The following is a 19,749-nucleotide window of genomic DNA, read 5'->3' as shown; positions in this document are numbered from 1 at the left end:
TTTATTGTCTTAATACAGATGATTTTGGCATACAGCTCATGAAAACCCAAAATTCCTATCTCACAAAATTAGCATATCATTAAAAGGGTCTCTAAACGAGCTATGAACCTAATCATCTGAATCAACGAGTTAACTCTAAACACCTGCAAAAGATTCCTGAGGCCTTTAAAACTCCCAGCCTGGTTCATCACTCAAAACCCCAATCATGGGTAAGACTGCCGACCTCACTGCTGTCCAGAAGGCCACTATTGACACCCTCAAGCAAGAGGGTAAGACACAGAAAGACATTTCTGAACGAATAGGCTGTTCCCAGAGTGCTGTATCAAGGCACCTCAGTGGGAAGTCTGTGGGAAGGAAAAAGTGTGGCAGAAAACGCTGCACAACGAGAAGAGGTGACCGGACCCTGAGGAAGATTGTGGAGAAGGGCCGATTCCCTACCTTGGGGGACCTGCGGAAGCAGTGGACTGAGTCTGGAGTAGAAACATCCAGAGCCACCGTGCTACAGGTGCCGCATTCCCCAGACCTGGGCTACAGAGAAGCAGCACTGGACTGTTGCTCAGTCCAGTGTCAAGTACCCACAGTCAGTGATGGTCTGGGGTGCCGTGTCAGCTGCTGGTGTTGGTCCACTGTGTTTTATCAAGGGCAGGGTCAATGCAGCTAGCTATCAGGAGATTTTGGAGCACTTCATGCTTCCATCTGCTGAAAAGCTTTATGGAGATGAAGATTTCATTTTTCAGCACGACCTGGCACCTGCTCACAGTGCCAAAACCACTGGTAAATGGTTTACTGACCATGGTATCACTGTGCTCAATTGACCTGCCAACTCTCCTGACCTGAACCCCATAGAGAATCTGTGGGATATTGTGAAGAGAACGTTGAGAGACTCAAGACCCAACACTCTGGATGAGCTAAAGGCCGCTATTGAAGCATCCTGGGCCTCCATAAGACCTCAGCAGTGCCACAGGCTGATTGCCTCTATGCCACGTCGCATTGAAGCAGTCATTTTTGCAAAAGGATTCCCGACCAAGTATTGAGTGTATAACTGTACATGATTATTTGAAGGTTGACGTTTTTTGTATTAAAAACACTTTTCTTTTATTGGTCGGATGAAATATGCTAATTTTGTGAGAAGGACCTGTACATGTTGCAGATGGTCACTAAGCTCCTGCCTTTGTGAGGATCAGAAATGCTTTGACTAAAAAAATATACCAATCCTTGTTTAAAGGTCAGCTAAGTTTATGTGAAACACATCCGTTAAAATAATTAGGCTAAAACCCTTTGCCACCTTTAATGTGACACATATGCTGTGATGTACAATTCAACTGAAAAACCTTTAGGTGAAAGAATTAAACATTCTATTCTAGAATTGCGCCGCTCAAGGTGGCAGCAGGTTGGAGTAGCTGTTGCTTTTGATTCTGATTGATTCTTTTTTGGGAACTATTCTTCTTGTGGTGGATACAGTTGATTTTGTTTGGACTACTGTCCTCTCCGGTGTCAGATGCTGTGCAGCTTGGAGGATTTTTCTTAATACTTTTCTATTTTTGGACATTTGTTATGATGCATTGCCATGGCAACGGGGTTGTTTCTTACAACCGGGAGCAGCTGATTAATATCTCAAAAGCTCAAATAATACTTAAACTACAACCCCAAATCCCTGATGAGTTGAAAAGGAGACGCCGTGGATGCAGAGCAGGAGCTCAGAGAAGAGAGAGAAGGAGGAAGTTCAAACCATCTCTTCCGTCGATTATGATGGGCAATGTGAGATCGTTGGGAAACAAGTTGGATGAACTCCAAGCCCTACAAAGGACCCAGCCAGAGTACCGGGCATGCAGTATTATGTGTTTTACTGAGACATGGCTGCAGGATCATATCTCCGACTCCAGCGTCTCTCCGCCGGGCTTTTTAACCATACGAGCAGACAGAGATTTAAAGAGGAGCGGCAAATGTAAAGGAGGTCGACTGGCAGTACTTGTGAACAACAGATGGTGTAATCCAGGACATGTTAATGTGAAGTGTCGTCTCTGCAGTCCAGATATTGAACTGTTGGCAGTAAGTTTTCGTCCATATTATTTACCCAGAGAGTTCACCAGTGCTATTTTGGCCATCACGCTGCCTGCTCGTCTGCATTCTGAGGTCCAATTCCAAGTAAACCGTGACAGAACCGTGACACTATGTTTCCGCCAAACATGGACCTCGCGGAGGAGCATCTGGCTGGCTCCATTGACCTCCTTACTTTCCTGTCTCGGGAGGCGGAGAAGTCGTTGCGCCGTTCTGCGGGGCTGTCAGTGCCGCAGTCGGCTTATGATGGAACCAGGTTGGCGATTCCAGTTCCGGGGACAGGTCCCCTTCGTCGCCGTTCTCCGCCTCCTCACCTGGTTGTGTACTCTGGTCCGGCAGTGAGGCCCACGTCCTCCTCCCGCAAGAACCGCCGACGTGCAGCGGTTCCTAGCTGGTCGGCTGGTGAGGAGGTGGTTTCCCTGCCAGCTGGCGTGAGGGCTGCAGTAAGTGAGCCCGCATCTTCGTCTGCCACAGCACTGTCTGCCACAGCACTGTCTGCCAGGCTCGCTGCACCTCCGCCCATGCCGTCTGCGCTCGCTCCAGCCCGGAGTTCTGGGGCAACACCTGCCGAGCTGGAGCAGCGCTTGAGGTTCACAGCAAGCCAAATAAAGATCCTCAGGACGACTGCTCTCCTGTATTCCTCTCCTGAGCTGATGGAGAGGATAAGGCAGATAGAGATGGAGTATGAAGCGGCAGTAACGCTGTTTTACTGCCATCCTCCATCGCCCACGTCAAGCCTCCAGGGAGCTGCTACAGAGCAGCCCACGTCAGGACCACAGCCTGACTCCAGTCCAGACGCGCCACAGCCTGACTCCAGGCCAGACGCGCCACAGCCTGACTCCAGTCCAGACGCGCCACAGCCTGACTCCAGTCCAGACGCGCCACAGCCTGACTCCAGGCCAGACGCGCCTCAGCCTGACTCCAGGCCAGACGCGCCTCAGCCTGACTCCAGGCCAGACGCGCCACAGCCTGACTCCAGGCCAGACGCGCCACAGCCTGACTCCAGTCCAGACGCGCCTCAGCCTGACTCCAGTCCAGACGCGCCACAGCCTGACTCCAGGCCAGACGCGCCACAGCCTGACTCCAGGCCAGACGCGCCTCAGCCTGACTCCAGGCCAGACGCGCCTCAGCCTGACTCCAGGCAAGCTCAAATAATACTTAAACTACAACCCCAAATCCCTGATGAGTTGAAAAGGAGACGCCGTGGATGCAGAGCAGGAGCTCAGAGAAGAGAGAGAAGGAGGAAGTTCAAACCATCTCTTCCGTCGATTATGATGGGCAATGTGAGATCGTTGGGAAACAAGTTGGATGAACTCCAAGCCCTACAAAGGACCCAGCCAGAGTACCGGGCATGCAGTATTATGTGTTGTACTGAGACATGGCTGCAGGATCATATCTCCGACTCCAGCGTCTCTCCGCCGGGCTTTTTAACCATACGAGCAGACAGAGATTTAAAGAGGAGCGGCAAATGTAAAGGAGGTCGACTGGCAGTACTTGTGAACAACAGATGGTGTAATCCAGGACATGTTAATGTGAAGTGTCGTCTCTGCAGTCCAGATATTGAACTGTTGGCAGTAAGTTTTCGTCCATATTATTTACCCAGAGAGTTCACCAGTGCTATTTTGGCAACAGTTTATATTCCACCGTCCGCTGTTGCTGACACTGCATGTGATGCCATCAGCTCAGTTGTTGCTAAGCTACAGACACAAAACCCCAATGCTTTTGTGGCAATTTCTGGTGATTTTAACCATGCTTCACTCTCTGCTACACTTCCAACGTTTCAACAGTTTGTCAGCTGCTCTACCAGAGAAAACTCTGGGCAAATCAGATCACAATCTTGTTTTTCTCTGATCAAAATATAAGCCCCTTGTTCAGAAACAACCTGTAATAAAGAGGACTGTGAGAAAATGGTCACACGAAGCTGAAGAAGCTCTGCAAGGTTGCTTTGAGGCTACAGACTGGGACGCACTGTGCCAGCCACATGGAGAGTACATCAATGCCATGACTGAGTGTGTAACCGACTATATAAACTTCTGTGTGGATAACATCATCCCCACCAGAACCGTGAGATGCTTCCCCAATAACAAACCTTGGATCACCAGTGACCTGAAGGACCTGCTTAACAAGAAAAAAAAAAGCCTTCAAAGAGGGAGACAGACAATTAATGAGGAGTATACAGAAGCAACTTAAAGTCAAGATAAGAGACAGCAAGGAGGTGTACAAGAAGAAGCTGGAGAGCAAGCTCCAGCAAAACAATATCAGAGATGTGTGGACAGGGATGAAGATCACAGGCTTCAAGCAGAAGGATGATCAGACCGATGGAGGTCTGGACAGAGCCAATGAACTGATCACATTCTTCAATAGGTTCAGTTCAGAAACAGGCTTCACATCCTCCTCTCCTGCTCACAGCCGAACAGACATTCCACCCTCCTTTGAGGCAGAGCTGTCCAGTAACACCTCACATTTTTTATCTTCCACCTCAGACCTAGACCCTTCTGCTTCTACATGTTTGCCTTCAACCACATCAGAGGATGCTGATGCTTCCTTTGCTTCCCCCTTCCAGCTGTGTGTCTCAAGAAGTCAAGTGAAGAGACAACTGGAGAGACTGAATCGGAATAAGGCTGCAGGTCCAGATCATGTCAGCCCTAGAGTCCTGAAGGCCTGTGCAGAGCAGCTCTGTGGGATTCTGCAGCACCTCTACAACCTTAGTCTGACCCAGAAGAAGGTTCCGGTGTTGTGGAAGACCTCCTGTCTTGTTCCGGTACCAAAGAAAACTCACCCATCAGTCCTCAATGACTATAGACCCGTTGCCCTGACATCTCACATCATGAAGGTCCTAGAGAGACTCCTGTTGGCCCACCTGAGTAAGCAAACAGTAAAATATCAGGACCCCCTTCAGTTTGCTTATCGCTGTGGAGTTGGAGTTGAAGATGCCATCATACACCTGCTTCAACAAACCCACTGTCATCTGGACAAAGCCAGTAGCACTGTGAGGATCATGTTCTTTGATTTCTCCAGTGCATTTAATACAATCCAACCTGATTTGCTTTGTCAGAAACTCCAGAAGACTCAAGTGGAGACCTCAACAATCTCCTGGATCAAAGACTACCTGACAAACAGACCACAGTTTGTGAGACTGAAGGGTTGTGAATCTAACCAGGTAGTCGGCAGCACAGGAGCACCACAGGGGACTGTACTCTCACCATTCCTTTTCACTCTGTACACCCCAGACTTCCAGTACAAGACAGACTCCTGTCATCTACAGAAATACTCGGATGATTCTGCAGTCGTGGGGTGGATCAGAGATGGACAAGAAGCTGAGTACAGGAAGGTGGTGGACCGCTTTGTGGCATGGTGTGGAAACAATCATCTCATTTTGAACGTGACTAAAATAAAGGAGATGATTGTAGATTTTAAGAGAAACAGGAATAAGTCAAAAACTATTTCTATCATGGGAGAAGAAGTGGAGGTGGTGGAGGAGTATAAATACCTCGGTGTTCACCTGGACAACAGACTAGAGTGGAGATGCAACTGTGAAGTCATCTACAAGAAGGGACAGAGCAGACTGTACTTCCTGAGGAAGCTTAGGTCCTTTGGTGTTTGCAGCAAGATGCTGCATATCTTCTGTAAGTCTATTGTGGAGAGTGTGATCTCTTCTGCTATCATCTGCTGGGGAAGTAGCATCAGAACCAGGGACTTAAAAAAGCTCAACAAGCTGATAAAAAAAGGCTGGTTCTGTTCTGGGGACTCCTCTGGAACCTCTGGAGATCATTGTGCAAAGAAGGATTCTTCATATAAAGAAGAACATTATGGAGAACCGTGAGCATCCTCTTCATGAGAATGTTGAACAACAACAGAGTGTCTTCAGTCAGAGGCTTCTTCAGATCTGCTGAAAAGTATTTTTGAATTTAATTGAATTTGAATAAAAAAATAAGTACAACATCCTGGTGGCTTGTTGTTAACCCTTAAAGCATCAGAGATTGGAGAAAATGTGGGTCAACAGGAATGTTACAAAGATGAAATGTTTCTTCAAAAGTGATGAAAAGGCAAGACAAAAACTGTCAAGAGGCAGAAAGCCGAACTGAACAGGCTTCGGTATTTTCTAGAAAGTATTGGCTGTGTTCTACAAGTGACAACAATCCCTTCTATACGCCATATGTCTGGACTATGACCTGGGATTGCAAGACAGATGTCTTTAATTCCAAATAAACATTCACGACTGGCTAAAGTCTCCCAAAACCTGAGAAATGAGGAAACAAATGTTGAAGTTTAAAAAGGTAAACAACACTAAAGGAACATTTACAATGAAACATGGTTGCTTTTCTTCAGCTGGATCTGGTAAATGGTAGTTTTCAAAATGCCAGTGAGATTTGACTCCCAAACTTTGATGGTTTATTTTTCAGTTAAAATGCACAAATGACTTGCCTAAATAATTTAAATTGGTGTTTAATACTGTATCCATCATTCAAGAACCTAAGATGCATATTTTAGTACGTTTTTGTGCCTGTCAGAAATATGGCTTGTAAACAATACATATTATAAGATTTATTGAGTTTTTCAGCCTTTATTATCAGAGTGACTCTGGTACAAAAATACAGTCGGAAACAGCTGTTTAAAATATCCCAGACTAGATATAGTGTCATGATGTAGGGTTGTTTGGTTTTTGGTTTCGGGTTTCTTCTTATGTTTTTCACAGTTAAGGTTTTGACTCGTTACTTTGTTATTATTCTTCTTAGATTTTGAATCATGCTTCTGTTATTTTCCTGGTCATGCTTTAGTTTTGTCGTCTTGTTTATGTTTTGTCGAGTTTGGTTTTCGGATCTGGTTATGCTTTAGCGTCATGTTTTTCTAGTTTGTTTATTAGAGTCTCTGTTTTTGCCGCGTTTTGTTCTGTCAATTAAGTTTATTCGGCTCACGTGTTCAAGTTAATCTGTTTCCTTGTTTCACCCGGTTTTCACGCCATATATTCTCACCTGTTCGGTTAGTCTTCGCGGAAACATCTTTCACTCTCATGCTCATGTCAAGTTTGATGCTCAAGTCTTATTTTTTGATCATGCCTATCTTGCCTGCACGTTTGTTTTGTTCCTGCCTCCTGCTGTGAGTGAGTTTTTGTTTTTTTTCGTCATTAAAACCTTTTTCACTTACCATCACGCTGCCTGCTCGTCTGCATTCTGAGGTCCAATTCCAAGTAAACCGTGACAGAACCGTGACACTATGTTTCCGCCAAACATGGACCTCGCGGAGGAGCATCTGGCTGGCTCCATTGACCTCCTTACTTTCCTGTCTCGGGAGGCGGAGAAGTCGTTGCGCCGTTCTGCGGGGCTGTCAGTGCCGCAGTCGGCTTATGATGGAACCAGGTTGGCGATTCCAGTTCCGGGGACAGGTCCCCTTCGTCGCCGTTCTCCGCCTCCTCACCTGGTTGTGTACTCTGGTCCGGCAGTGAGGCCCACGTCCTCCTCCCGCAAGAACCGCCGACGTGCAGCGGTTCCTAGCTGGTCGGCTGGTGAGGAGGTGGTTTCCCTGCCAGCTGGCGTGAGGGCTGCAGTAAGTGAGCCCGCATCTTCGTCTGCCACAGCACTGTCTGCCAGGCTCGCTGCACCTCCGTCCATGCCGTCTGCGCTCGCTCCAGCCCGGAGTTCTGGGGCAACACCTGCCGAGCTGGAGCAGCGCTTGAGGTTCACAGCAAGCCAAATAAAGATCCTCAGGACGACTGCTCTCCTGTATTCCTCTCCTGAGCTGATGGAGAGGATAAGGCAGATAGAGATGGAGTATGAAGCGGCAGTAACGCTGTTTTACTGCCATCCTCCATCGCCCACGTCAAGCCTCCAGGGAGCTGCTACAGAGCAGCCCACGTCAGGACCACAGCCTGACTCCAGTCCAGACGCGCCACAGCCTGACTCCAGGCCAGACGCGCCACAGCCTGACTCCAGGCCAGACGCGCCTCAGCCTGACTCCAGGCCAGACGCGCCTCAGCCTGACTCCAGGCCAGACGCGCCTCAGCCTGACTCCAGGCCAGACGCGCCTCAGCCTGACTCCAGGCCAGACGCGCCTCAGCCTGACTCCAGGCCAGACGCGCCTCAGCCTGACTCCAGGCCAGACGCGCCTCAGCCTGACTCCAGGCCAGACGCGCCTCAGCCTGACTCCAGGCCAGACGCGCCTCAGCATGACTCCGGGCCAGACGCGCCTCAGCCTGACTCCAGGCCAGACGCGCCTCAGCCTGACTCCAGGCCAGACGCGCCTCAGCCTGACTCCAGGCCAGACGCGCCTCAGCCTGACTCCAGGCCAGACGCGCCTCAGCTTGACTCCAGGCCAGACGCGCCTCAGCCTGACTCCAGGCCAGACGCGCCTCAGCCGGACTCCAGGCCAGACGCGCCTCAGCCCGACTCCAGGCCAGACGCGCCTCAGCCCGACTCCAGGCCAGACGCGCCTCAGCCCGACTCCAGGCCAGACGCGCCTCAGCCCGACTCCAGGCCAGACGCGCCTCAGCCCGACTCCAGGCCAGACGCGCCTCAGCCCGACTCCAGGCCAGACGCGCCTCAGCCCGACTCCAGGCCAGACGCGCCTCAGCCCGACTCCAGGCCAGACACACCCCCCTCCCCACGGCGCAGAAGACGTCGTAAGAGGGACGCCCCGGCTCAAGTCATCGGGGGCCCCGGCGACGCCTCTGCACACGTCACGGAGGGTCCGGCCGACGCCTCTGCACACGTCACGGAGGGTCCGGCCGACGCCTCAGCTCCTGCTCACGTCACGGAGGATCCTGTCGACGTCTTTGGTGCAGGCCTGGTCACTCGCCTGAACTCGAATTCGGATCTGGTTATGCTTTAGCGTCATGTTTTTCTAGTTTGTTTATTAGAGTCTCTGTTTTTGCCGCGTTTTGTTCTGTCAATTAAGTTTATTCAGCTCACGTGTTCAAGTTAATCTGTCTCCTTGTTTCACCCGGTTTTCACGCCATATATTCTCACCTGTTCGGTTAGTCTTCGCGGAAACATCTTTCACTCTCATGCTCATGTCAAGTTTGATGCTCAAGTCTTATTTTTTGATCATGCCTATCTTGCCTGCACGTTTGTTTTGTTCCTGCCTCCTGCTGTGAGTGAGTTTTTGTTTTTTTTCGTCATTAAAACCTTTTTCACTTACCATCACGCTGCCTGCTCGTCTGCATTCTGAGGTCCAATTCCAAGTAAACCGTGACAGAACCGTGACACTATGTTTCCGCCAAACATGGACCTCGCGGAGGAGCATCTGGCTGGCTCCATTGACCTCCTTACTTTCCTGTCTCGGGAGGCGGAGAAGTCGTTGCGCCGTTCTGCGGGGCTGTCAGTGCCGCAGTCGGCTTATGATGGAACCAGGTTGGCGATTCCAGTTCCGGGGACAGGTCCCCTTCGTCGCCGTTCTCCGCCTCCTCACCTGGTTGTGTACTCTGGTCCGGCAGTGAGGCCCACGTCCTCCTCCCGCAAGAACCGCCGACGTGCAGCGGTTCCTAGCTGGTCGGCTGGTGAGGAGGTGGTTTCCCTGCCAGCTGGCGTGAGGGCTGCAGTAAGTGAGCCCGCATCTTCGTCTGCCACAGCACTGTCTGCCACAGCACTGTCTGCCAGGCTCGCTGCACCTCCGCCCATGCCGTCTGCGCTCGCTCCAGCCCGGAGTTCTGGGGCAACACCTGCCGAGCTGGAGCAGCGCTTGAGGTTCACAGCAAGCCAAATAAAGATCCTCAGGACGACTGCTCTCCTGTATTCCTCTCCTGAGCTGATGGAGAGGATAAGGCAGATAGAGATGGAGTATGAAGCGGCAGTAACGCTGTTTTACTGCCATCCTCCATCGCCCACGTCAAGCCTCCAGGGAGCTGCTACAGAGCAGCCCACGTCAGGACCACAGCCTGACTCCAGTCCAGACGCGCCACAGCCTGACTCCAGGCCAGACGCGCCACAGCCTGACTCCAGTCCAGACGCGCCACAGCCTGACTCCAGTCCAGACGCGCCACAGCCTGACTCCAGGCCAGACGCGCCTCAGCCTGACTCCAGGCCAGACGCGCCTCAGCCTGACTCCAGGCCAGACGCGCCACAGCCTGACTCCAGGCCAGACGCGCCACAGCCTGACTCCAGTCCAGACGCGCCTCAGCCTGACTCCAGTCCAGACGCGCCACAGCCTGACTCCAGGCCAGACGCGCCACAGCCTGACTCCAGGCCAGACGCGCCTCAGCCTGACTCCAGGCCAGACGCGCCTCAGCCTGACTCCAGGCAAGCTCAAATAATACTTAAACTACAACCCCAAATCCCTGATGAGTTGAAAAGGAGACGCCGTGGATGCAGAGCAGGAGCTCAGAGAAGAGAGAGAAGGAGGAAGTTCAAACCATCTCTTCCGTCGATTATGATGGGCAATGTGAGATCGTTGGGAAACAAGTTGGATGAACTCCAAGCCCTACAAAGGACCCAGCCAGAGTACCGGGCATGCAGTATTATGTGTTGTACTGAGACATGGCTGCAGGATCATATCTCCGACTCCAGCGTCTCTCCGCCGGGCTTTTTAACCATACGAGCAGACAGAGATTTAAAGAGGAGCGGCAAATGTAAAGGAGGTCGACTGGCAGTACTTGTGAACAACAGATGGTGTAATCCAGGACATGTTAATGTGAAGTGTCGTCTCTGCAGTCCAGATATTGAACTGTTGGCAGTAAGTTTTCGTCCATATTATTTACCCAGAGAGTTCACCAGTGCTATTTTGGCAACAGTTTATATTCCACCGTCCGCTGTTGCTGACACTGCATGTGATGCCATCAGCTCAGTTGTTGCTAAGCTACAGACACAAAACCCCAATGCTTTTGTGGCAATTTCTGGTGATTTTAACCATGCTTCACTCTCTGCTACACTTCCAACGTTTCAACAGTTTGTCAGCTGCTCTACCAGAGAAAACTCTGGGCAAATCAGATCACAATCTTGTTTTTCTCTGATCAAAATATAAGCCCCTTGTTCAGAAACAACCTGTAATAAAGAGGACTGTGAGAAAATGGTCACACGAAGCTGAAGAAGCTCTGCAAGGTTGCTTTGAGGCTACAGACTGGGACGCACTGTGCCAGCCACATGGAGAGTACATCAATGCCATGACTGAGTGTGTAACCGACTATATAAACTTCTGTGTGGATAACATCATCCCCACCAGAACCGTGAGATGCTTCCCCAATAACAAACCTTGGATCACCAGTGACCTGAAGGACCTGCTTAACAAGAAAAAAAAAAGCCTTCAAAGAGGGAGACAGACAATTAATGAGGAGTATACAGAAGCAACTTAAAGTCAAGATAAGAGACAGCAAGGAGGTGTACAAGAAGAAGCTGGAGAGCAAGCTCCAGCAAAACAATATCAGAGATGTGTGGACAGGGATGAAGATCACAGGCTTCAAGCAGAAGGATGATCAGACCGATGGAGGTCTGGACAGAGCCAATGAACTGATCACATTCTTCAATAGGTTCAGTTCAGAAACAGGCTTCACATCCTCCTCTCCTGCTCACAGCCGAACAGACATTCCACCCTCCTTTGAGGCAGAGCTGTCCAGTAACACCTCACATTTTTTATCTTCCACCTCAGACCTAGACCCTTCTGCTTCTACATGTTTGCCTTCAACCACATCAGAGGATGCTGATGCTTCCTTTGCTTCCCCCTTCCAGCTGTGTGTCTCAAGAAGTCAAGTGAAGAGACAACTGGAGAGACTGAATCGGAATAAGGCTGCAGGTCCAGATCATGTCAGCCCTAGAGTCCTGAAGGCCTGTGCAGAGCAGCTCTGTGGGATTCTGCAGCACCTCTACAACCTTAGTCTGACCCAGAAGAAGGTTCCGGTGTTGTGGAAGACCTCCTGTCTTGTTCCGGTACCAAAGAAAACTCACCCATCAGTCCTCAATGACTATAGACCCGTTGCCCTGACATCTCACATCATGAAGGTCCTAGAGAGACTCCTGTTGGCCCACCTGAGTAAGCAAACAGTAAAATATCAGGACCCCCTTCAGTTTGCTTATCGCTGTGGAGTTGGAGTTGAAGATGCCATCATACACCTGCTTCAACAAACCCACTGTCATCTGGACAAAGCCAGTAGCACTGTGAGGATCATGTTCTTTGATTTCTCCAGTGCATTTAATACAATCCAACCTGATTTGCTTTGTCAGAAACTCCAGAAGACTCAAGTGGAGACCTCAACAATCTCCTGGATCAAAGACTACCTGACAAACAGACCACAGTTTGTGAGACTGAAGGGTTGTGAATCTAACCAGGTAGTCGGCAGCACAGGAGCACCACAGGGGACTGTACTCTCACCATTCCTTTTCACTCTGTACACCCCAGACTTCCAGTACAAGACAGACTCCTGTCATCTACAGAAATACTCGGATGATTCTGCAGTCGTGGGGTGGATCAGAGATGGACAAGAAGCTGAGTACAGGAAGGTGGTGGACCGCTTTGTGGCATGGTGTGGAAACAATCATCTCATTTTGAACGTGACTAAAATAAAGGAGATGATTGTAGATTTTAAGAGAAACAGGAATAAGTCAAAAACTATTTCTATCATGGGAGAAGAAGTGGAGGTGGTGGAGGAGTATAAATACCTCGGTGTTCACCTGGACAACAGACTAGAGTGGAGATGCAACTGTGAAGTCATCTACAAGAAGGGACAGAGCAGACTGTACTTCCTGAGGAAGCTTAGGTCCTTTGGTGTTTGCAGCAAGATGCTGCATATCTTCTGTAAGTCTATTGTGGAGAGTGTGATCTCTTCTGCTATCATCTGCTGGGGAAGTAGCATCAGAACCAGGGACTTAAAAAAGCTCAACAAGCTGATAAAAAAAGGCTGGTTCTGTTCTGGGGACTCCTCTGGAACCTCTGGAGATCATTGTGCAAAGAAGGATTCTTCATATAAAGAAGAACATTATGGAGAACCGTGAGCATCCTCTTCATGAGAATGTTGAACAACAACAGAGTGTCTTCAGTCAGAGGCTTCTTCAGATCTGCTGAAAAGTATTTTTGAATTTAATTGAATTTGAATAAAAAAATAAGTACAACATCCTGGTGGCTTGTTGTTAACCCTTAAAGCATCAGAGATTGGAGAAAATGTGGGTCAACAGGAATGTTACAAAGATGAAATGTTTCTTCAAAAGTGATGAAAAGGCAAGACAAAAACTGTCAAGAGGCAGAAAGCCGAACTGAACAGGCTTCGGTATTTTCTAGAAAGTATTGGCTGTGTTCTACAAGTGACAACAATCCCTTCTATACGCCATATGTCTGGACTATGACCTGGGATTGCAAGACAGATGTCTTTAATTCCAAATAAACATTCACGACTGGCTAAAGTCTCCCAAAACCTGAGAAATGAGGAAACAAATGTTGAAGTTTAAAAAGGTAAACAACACTAAAGGAACATTTACAATGAAACATGGTTGCTTTTCTTCAGCTGGATCTGGTAAATGGTAGTTTTCAAAATGCCAGTGAGATTTGACTCCCAAACTTTGATGGTTTATTTTTCAGTTAAAATGCACAAATGACTTGCCTAAATAATTTAAATTGGTGTTTAATACTGTATCCATCATTCAAGAACCTAAGATGCATATTTTAGTACGTTTTTGTGCCTGTCAGAAATATGGCTTGTAAACAATACATATTATAAGATTTATTGAGTTTTTCAGCCTTTATTATCAGAGTGACTCTGGTACAAAAATACAGTCGGAAACAGCTGTTTAAAATATCCCAGACTAGATATAGTGTCATGATGTAGGGTTGTTTGGTTTTTGGTTTCGGGTTTCTTCTTATGTTTTTCACAGTTAAGGTTTTGACTCGTTACTTTGTTATTATTCTTCTTAGATTTTGAATCATGCTTCTGTTATTTTCCTGGTCATGCTTTAGTTTTGTCGTCTTGTTTATGTTTTGTCGAGTTTGGTTTTCGGATCTGGTTATGCTTTAGCGTCATGTTTTTCTAGTTTGTTTATTAGAGTCTCTGTTTTTGCCGCGTTTTGTTCTGTCAATTAAGTTTATTCGGCTCACGTGTTCAAGTTAATCTGTTTCCTTGTTTCACCCGGTTTTCACGCCATATATTCTCACCTGTTCGGTTAGTCTTCGCGGAAACATCTTTCACTCTCATGCTCATGTCAAGTTTGATGCTCAAGTCTTATTTTTTGATCATGCCTATCTTGCCTGCACGTTTGTTTTGTTCCTGCCTCCTGCTGTGAGTGAGTTTTTGTTTTTTTTCGTCATTAAAACCTTTTTCACTTACCATCACGCTGCCTGCTCGTCTGCATTCTGAGGTCCAATTCCAAGTAAACCGTGACAGAACCGTGACACTATGTTTCCGCCAAACATGGACCTCGCGGAGGAGCATCTGGCTGGCTCCATTGACCTCCTTACTTTCCTGTCTCGGGAGGCGGAGAAGTCGTTGCGCCGTTCTGCGGGGCTGTCAGTGCCGCAGTCGGCTTATGATGGAACCAGGTTGGCGATTCCAGTTCCGGGGACAGGTCCCCTTCGTCGCCGTTCTCCGCCTCCTCACCTGGTTGTGTACTCTGGTCCGGCAGTGAGGCCCACGTCCTCCTCCCGCAAGAACCGCCGACGTGCAGCGGTTCCTAGCTGGTCGGCTGGTGAGGAGGTGGTTTCCCTGCCAGCTGGCGTGAGGGCTGCAGTAAGTGAGCCCGCATCTTCGTCTGCCACAGCACTGTCTGCCAGGCTCGCTGCACCTCCGTCCATGCCGTCTGCGCTCGCTCCAGCCCGGAGTTCTGGGGCAACACCTGCCGAGCTGGAGCAGCGCTTGAGGTTCACAGCAAGCCAAATAAAGATCCTCAGGACGACTGCTCTCCTGTATTCCTCTCCTGAGCTGATGGAGAGGATAAGGCAGATAGAGATGGAGTATGAAGCGGCAGTAACGCTGTTTTACTGCCATCCTCCATCGCCCACGTCAAGCCTCCAGGGAGCTGCTACAGAGCAGCCCACGTCAGGACCACAGCCTGACTCCAGTCCAGACGCGCCACAGCCTGACTCCAGGCCAGACGCGCCACAGCCTGACTCCAGGCCAGACGCGCCTCAGCCTGACTCCAGGCCAGACGCGCCTCAGCCTGACTCCAGGCCAGACGCGCCTCAGCCCGACTCCAGGCCAGACGCGCCTCAGCCTGACTCCAGGCCAGACGCGCCTCAGCCTGACTCCAGGCCAGACGCGCCTCAGCCTGACTCCAGGCCAGACGCGCCTCAGCCTGACTCCAGGCCAGACGCGCCTCAGCCTGACTCCAGGCCAGACGCGCCTCAGCATGACTCCGGGCCAGACGCGCCTCAGCCTGACTCCAGGCCAGACGCGCCTCAGCCTGACTCCAGGCCAGACGCGCCTCAGCCTGACTCCAGGCCAGACGCGCCTCAGCCTGACTCCAGGCCAGACGCGCCTCAGCTTGACTCCAGGCCAGACGCGCCTCAGCCTGACTCCAGGCCAGACGCGCCTCAGCCGGACTCCAGGCCAGACGCGCCTCAGCCCGACTCCAGGCCAGACGCGCCTCAGCCCGACTCCAGGCCAGACGCGCCTCAGCCCGACTCCAGGCCAGACGCGCCTCAGCCCGACTCCAGGCCAGACGCGCCTCAGCCCGACTCCAGGCCAGACGCGCCTCAGCCCGACTCCAGGCCAGACGCGCCTCAGCCCGACTCCAGGCCAGACGCGCCTCAGCCCGACTCCAGGCCAGACACACCCCCCTCCCCACGGCGCAGAAGACGTCGTAAGAGGGACGCCCCGGCTCAAGTCATCGGGGGCCCCGGCGACGCCTCTGCACACGTCACGGAGGGTCCGGCCGACGCCTCTGCACACGTCACGGAGGGTCCGGCCGACGCCTCAGCTCCTGCTCACGTCACGGAGGATCCTGTCGACGTCTTTGGTGCAGGCCTGGTCACTCGCCTGAACTCGAATTCGGATCTGGTTATGCTTTAGCGTCATGTTTTTCTAGTTTGTTTATTAGAGTCTCTGTTTTTGCCGCGTTTTGTTCTGTCAATTAAGTTTATTCAGCTCACGTGTTCAAGTTAATCTGTCTCCTTGTTTCACCCGGTTTTCACGCCATATATTCTCACCTGTTCGGTTAGTCTTCGCGGAAACATCTTTCACTCTCATGCTCATGTCAAGTTTGATGCTCAAGTCTTATTTTTTGATCATGCCTATCTTGCCTGCACGTTTGTTTTGTTCCTGCCTCCTGCTGTGAGTGAGTTTTTGTTTTTTTTCGTCATTAAAACCTTTTTCACTTACCATCACGCTGCCTGCTCGTCTGCATTCTGAGGTCCAATTCCAAGTAAACCGTGACAGAACCGTGACACTATGTTTCCGCCAAACATGGACCTCGCGGAGGAGCATCTGGCTGGCTCCATTGACCTCCTTACTTTCCTGTCTCGGGAGGCGGAGAAGTCGTTGCGCCGTTCTGCGGGGCTGTCAGTGCCGCAGTCGGCTTATGATGGAACCAGGTTGGCGATTCCAGTTCCGGGGACAGGTCCCCTTCGTCGCCGTTCTCCGCCTCCTCACCTGGTTGTGTACTCTGGTCCGGCAGTGAGGCCCACGTCCTCCTCCCGCAAGAACCGCCGACGTGCAGCGGTTCCTAGCTGGTCGGCTGGTGAGGAGGTGGTTTCCCTGCCAGCTGGCGTGAGGGCTGCAGTAAGTGAGCCCGCATCTTCGTCTGCCACAGCACTGTCTGCCAGGCTCGCTGCACCTCCGTCCATGCCGTCTGCGCTCGCTCCAGCCCGGAGTTCTGGGGCAACACCTACCGAGCTGGAGCAGCGCTTGAGGTTCACAGCAAGCCAAATAAAGATCCTCAGGACGACTGCTCTCCTGTATTCCTCTCCTGAGCTGATGGAGAGGATAAGGCAGATAGAGATGGAGTATGAAGCGGCAGTAACGCTGTTTTACTGCCATCCTCCATCGCCCACGTCAAGCCTCCAGGGAGCTGCTACAGAGCAGCCCACGTCAGGACCACAGCCTGACTCCAGTCCAGACGCGCCACAGCCTGACTCCAGGCCAGACGCGCCACAGCCTGACTCCAGTCCAGACGCGCCACAGCCTGACTCCAGTCCAGACGCGCCACAGCCTGACTCCAGGCCAGACGCGCCTCAGCCTGACTCCAGGCCAGACGCGCCTCAGCCTGACTCCAGGCCAGACGCGCCTCAGCCTGACTCCAGGCCAGACGCGCCTCAGCCTGACTCCAGGCCAGACGCGCCTCAGCCTGACTCCAGGCCAGACGCGCCTCAGCCTGACTCCAGGCCAGACGCGCCTCAGCCTGACTCCAGGCCAGACACGCCTCAGCCTGACTCCAGGCCAGACGCGCCTCAGCCTGACTCCAGGCCAGACGCGCCTCAGCCTGACTCCAGGCCAGACGCGCCTCAGCTTGACTCCAGGCCAGACGCGCCTCAGCCTGACTCCAGGCCAGACGCGCCTCAGCCTGACTCCAGGCCAGACGCGCCTCAGCCTGACTCCAGGCCAGACGCGCCTCAGCCTGACTCCAGGCCAGACGCGCCTCAGCCTGACTCCAGGCCAGACGCGCCTCAGCCTGACTCCAGGCCAGACGCGCCTCAGCCTGACTCCAGGCCAGACGCGCCTCAGCCCGACTCCAGGCCAGACACGCCCCCCTCCCCACGGCGCAGAAGACGTCGTAAGAGGGACGCCCCGGCTCAAGTCATCGGGGGCCCCGGCGACGCCTCACGCTGCCTGCTCGTCTGCATTCTGAGGTCCAATTCCAAGTAAACCGTGACAGAACCGTGACACTATGTTTCCGCCAAACATGGACCTCGCGGAGGAGCATCTGGCTGGCTCCATTGACCTCCTTACTTTCCTGTCTCGGGAGGCGGAGAAGTCGTTGCGCCGTTCTGCGGGGCTGTCAGTGCCGCAGTCGGCTTATGATGGAACCAGGTTGGCGATTCCAGTTCCGGGGACAGGTCCCCTTCGTCGCCGTTCTCCGCCTCCTCACCTGGTTGTGTACTCTGGTCCGGCAGTGAGGCCCACGTCCTCCTCCCGCAAGAACCGCCGACGTGCAGCGGTTCCTAGCTGGTCGGCTGGTGAGGAGGTGGTTTCCCTGCCAGCTGGCGTGAGGGCTGCAGTAAGTGAGCCCGCATCTTCGTCTGCCACAGCACTGTCTGCCAGGCTCGCTGCACCTCCGTCCATGCCGTCTGCGCTCGCTCCAGCCCGGAGTTCTGGGGCAACACCTGCCGAGCTGGAGCAGCGCTTGAGGTTCACAGCAAGCCAAATAAAGATCCTCAGGACGACTGCTCTCCTGTATTCCTCTCCTGAGCTGATGGAGAGGATAAGGCAGATAGAGATGGAGTATGAAGCGGCAGTAACGCTGTTTTACTGCCATCCTCCATCGCCCACGTCAAGCCTCCAGGGAGCTGCTACAGAGCAGCCCACGTCAGGACCACAGCCTGACTCCAGGCCAGACGCGCCACAGCCTGACTCCAGTCCAGACGCGCCACAGCCTGACTCCAGTCCAGACGCGCCACAGCCTGACTCCAGGCCAGACGCGCCTCAGCCTGACTCCAGGCCAGACGCGCCTCAGCCTGACTCCAGGCCAGACGCGCCTCAGCCTGACTCCAGGCCAGACGCGCCTCAGCCTGACTCCAGGCCAGACGCGCCTCAGCCTGACTCCAGGCCAGACGCGCCTCAGCCTGACTCCAGGCCAGACGCGCCTCAGCCTGACTCCAGGCCAGACGCGCCTCAGCCTGACTCCAGGCCAGACGCGCCTCAGCCTGACTCCAGGCCAGACGCGCCTCAGCCTGACTCCAGGCCAGACGCGCCTCAGCCTGACTCCAGGCCAGACGCGCCTCAGCCTGACTCCAGGCCAGACGCGCCTCAGCCTGACTCCAGGCCAGACGCGCCTCAGCCTGACTCCAGGCCAGACGCGCCTCAGCTTGACTCCAGGCCAGACGCGCCTCAGCCTGACTCCAGGCCAGACGCGCCTCAGCCTGACTCCAGGCCAGACGCGCCTCAGCCCGACTCCAGGCCAGACGCGCCTCAGCCCGACTCCAGGCCAGACGCGCCTCAGCCCGACTCCAGGCCAGACGCGCCTCAGCCCGACTCCAGGCCAGACGCGCCTCAGCCCGACTCCAGGCCAGACGCGCCTCAGCCCGACTCCAGGCCAGACGCGCCTCAGCCCGACTCCAGGCCAGACACACCCCCCTCCCCACGGCGCAGAAGACGTCGTAAGAGGGACGCCCCGGCTCAAGTCATCGGGGGCCCCGGCGACGCCTCTGCACACGTCACGGAGGGTCCGGCCGACGCCTCTGCACACGTCACGGAGGGTCCGGCCGACGCCTCAGCTCCTGCTCACGTCACGGAGGATCCTGTCGACGTCTTTGGTGCAGGCCTGGTCACTCGCCTGAACTCTGTGCCTGCTCGGGACGACCGCCTGGTCGCCCGCCTGAACTCTGTGCCTGGGTTTCTTATGTTTTTCACAGTTAAGGTTTTGACTCGTTCCTTTGTTATTATTCTTCTTAGATTTTGAATCATGCTTCTGTTATTTTCCTGGTCCTGCTTTAGTTTTGTCGTCTTGTTTATGTTTTGTCAAGTTTGGTTTTTCGGATCTGGTTATGCTTTAGCTTCATGTTTTTCTAGTTTGTTTATTAGAGTCTCTGTTTTTGCCGCAGCCACGTTTTGTTCTGTCAATTAAGTTTATTCGGCTCACCTGTTCAAGTTAATCTGTCTCCTTGTTTCACCCGGTTTTCACGCCATATATT

This window comes from Girardinichthys multiradiatus, chromosome 4 (assembly GCF_021462225.1).
Source record: "Girardinichthys multiradiatus isolate DD_20200921_A chromosome 4, DD_fGirMul_XY1, whole genome shotgun sequence".
In the NCBI taxonomy this organism is placed as follows: Eukaryota; Metazoa; Chordata; class Actinopteri; order Cyprinodontiformes; family Goodeidae; genus Girardinichthys; species Girardinichthys multiradiatus.
The sequence above is the reverse complement of the archived record's forward strand: the minus strand, read 5'-3'. Positions refer to the sequence as shown.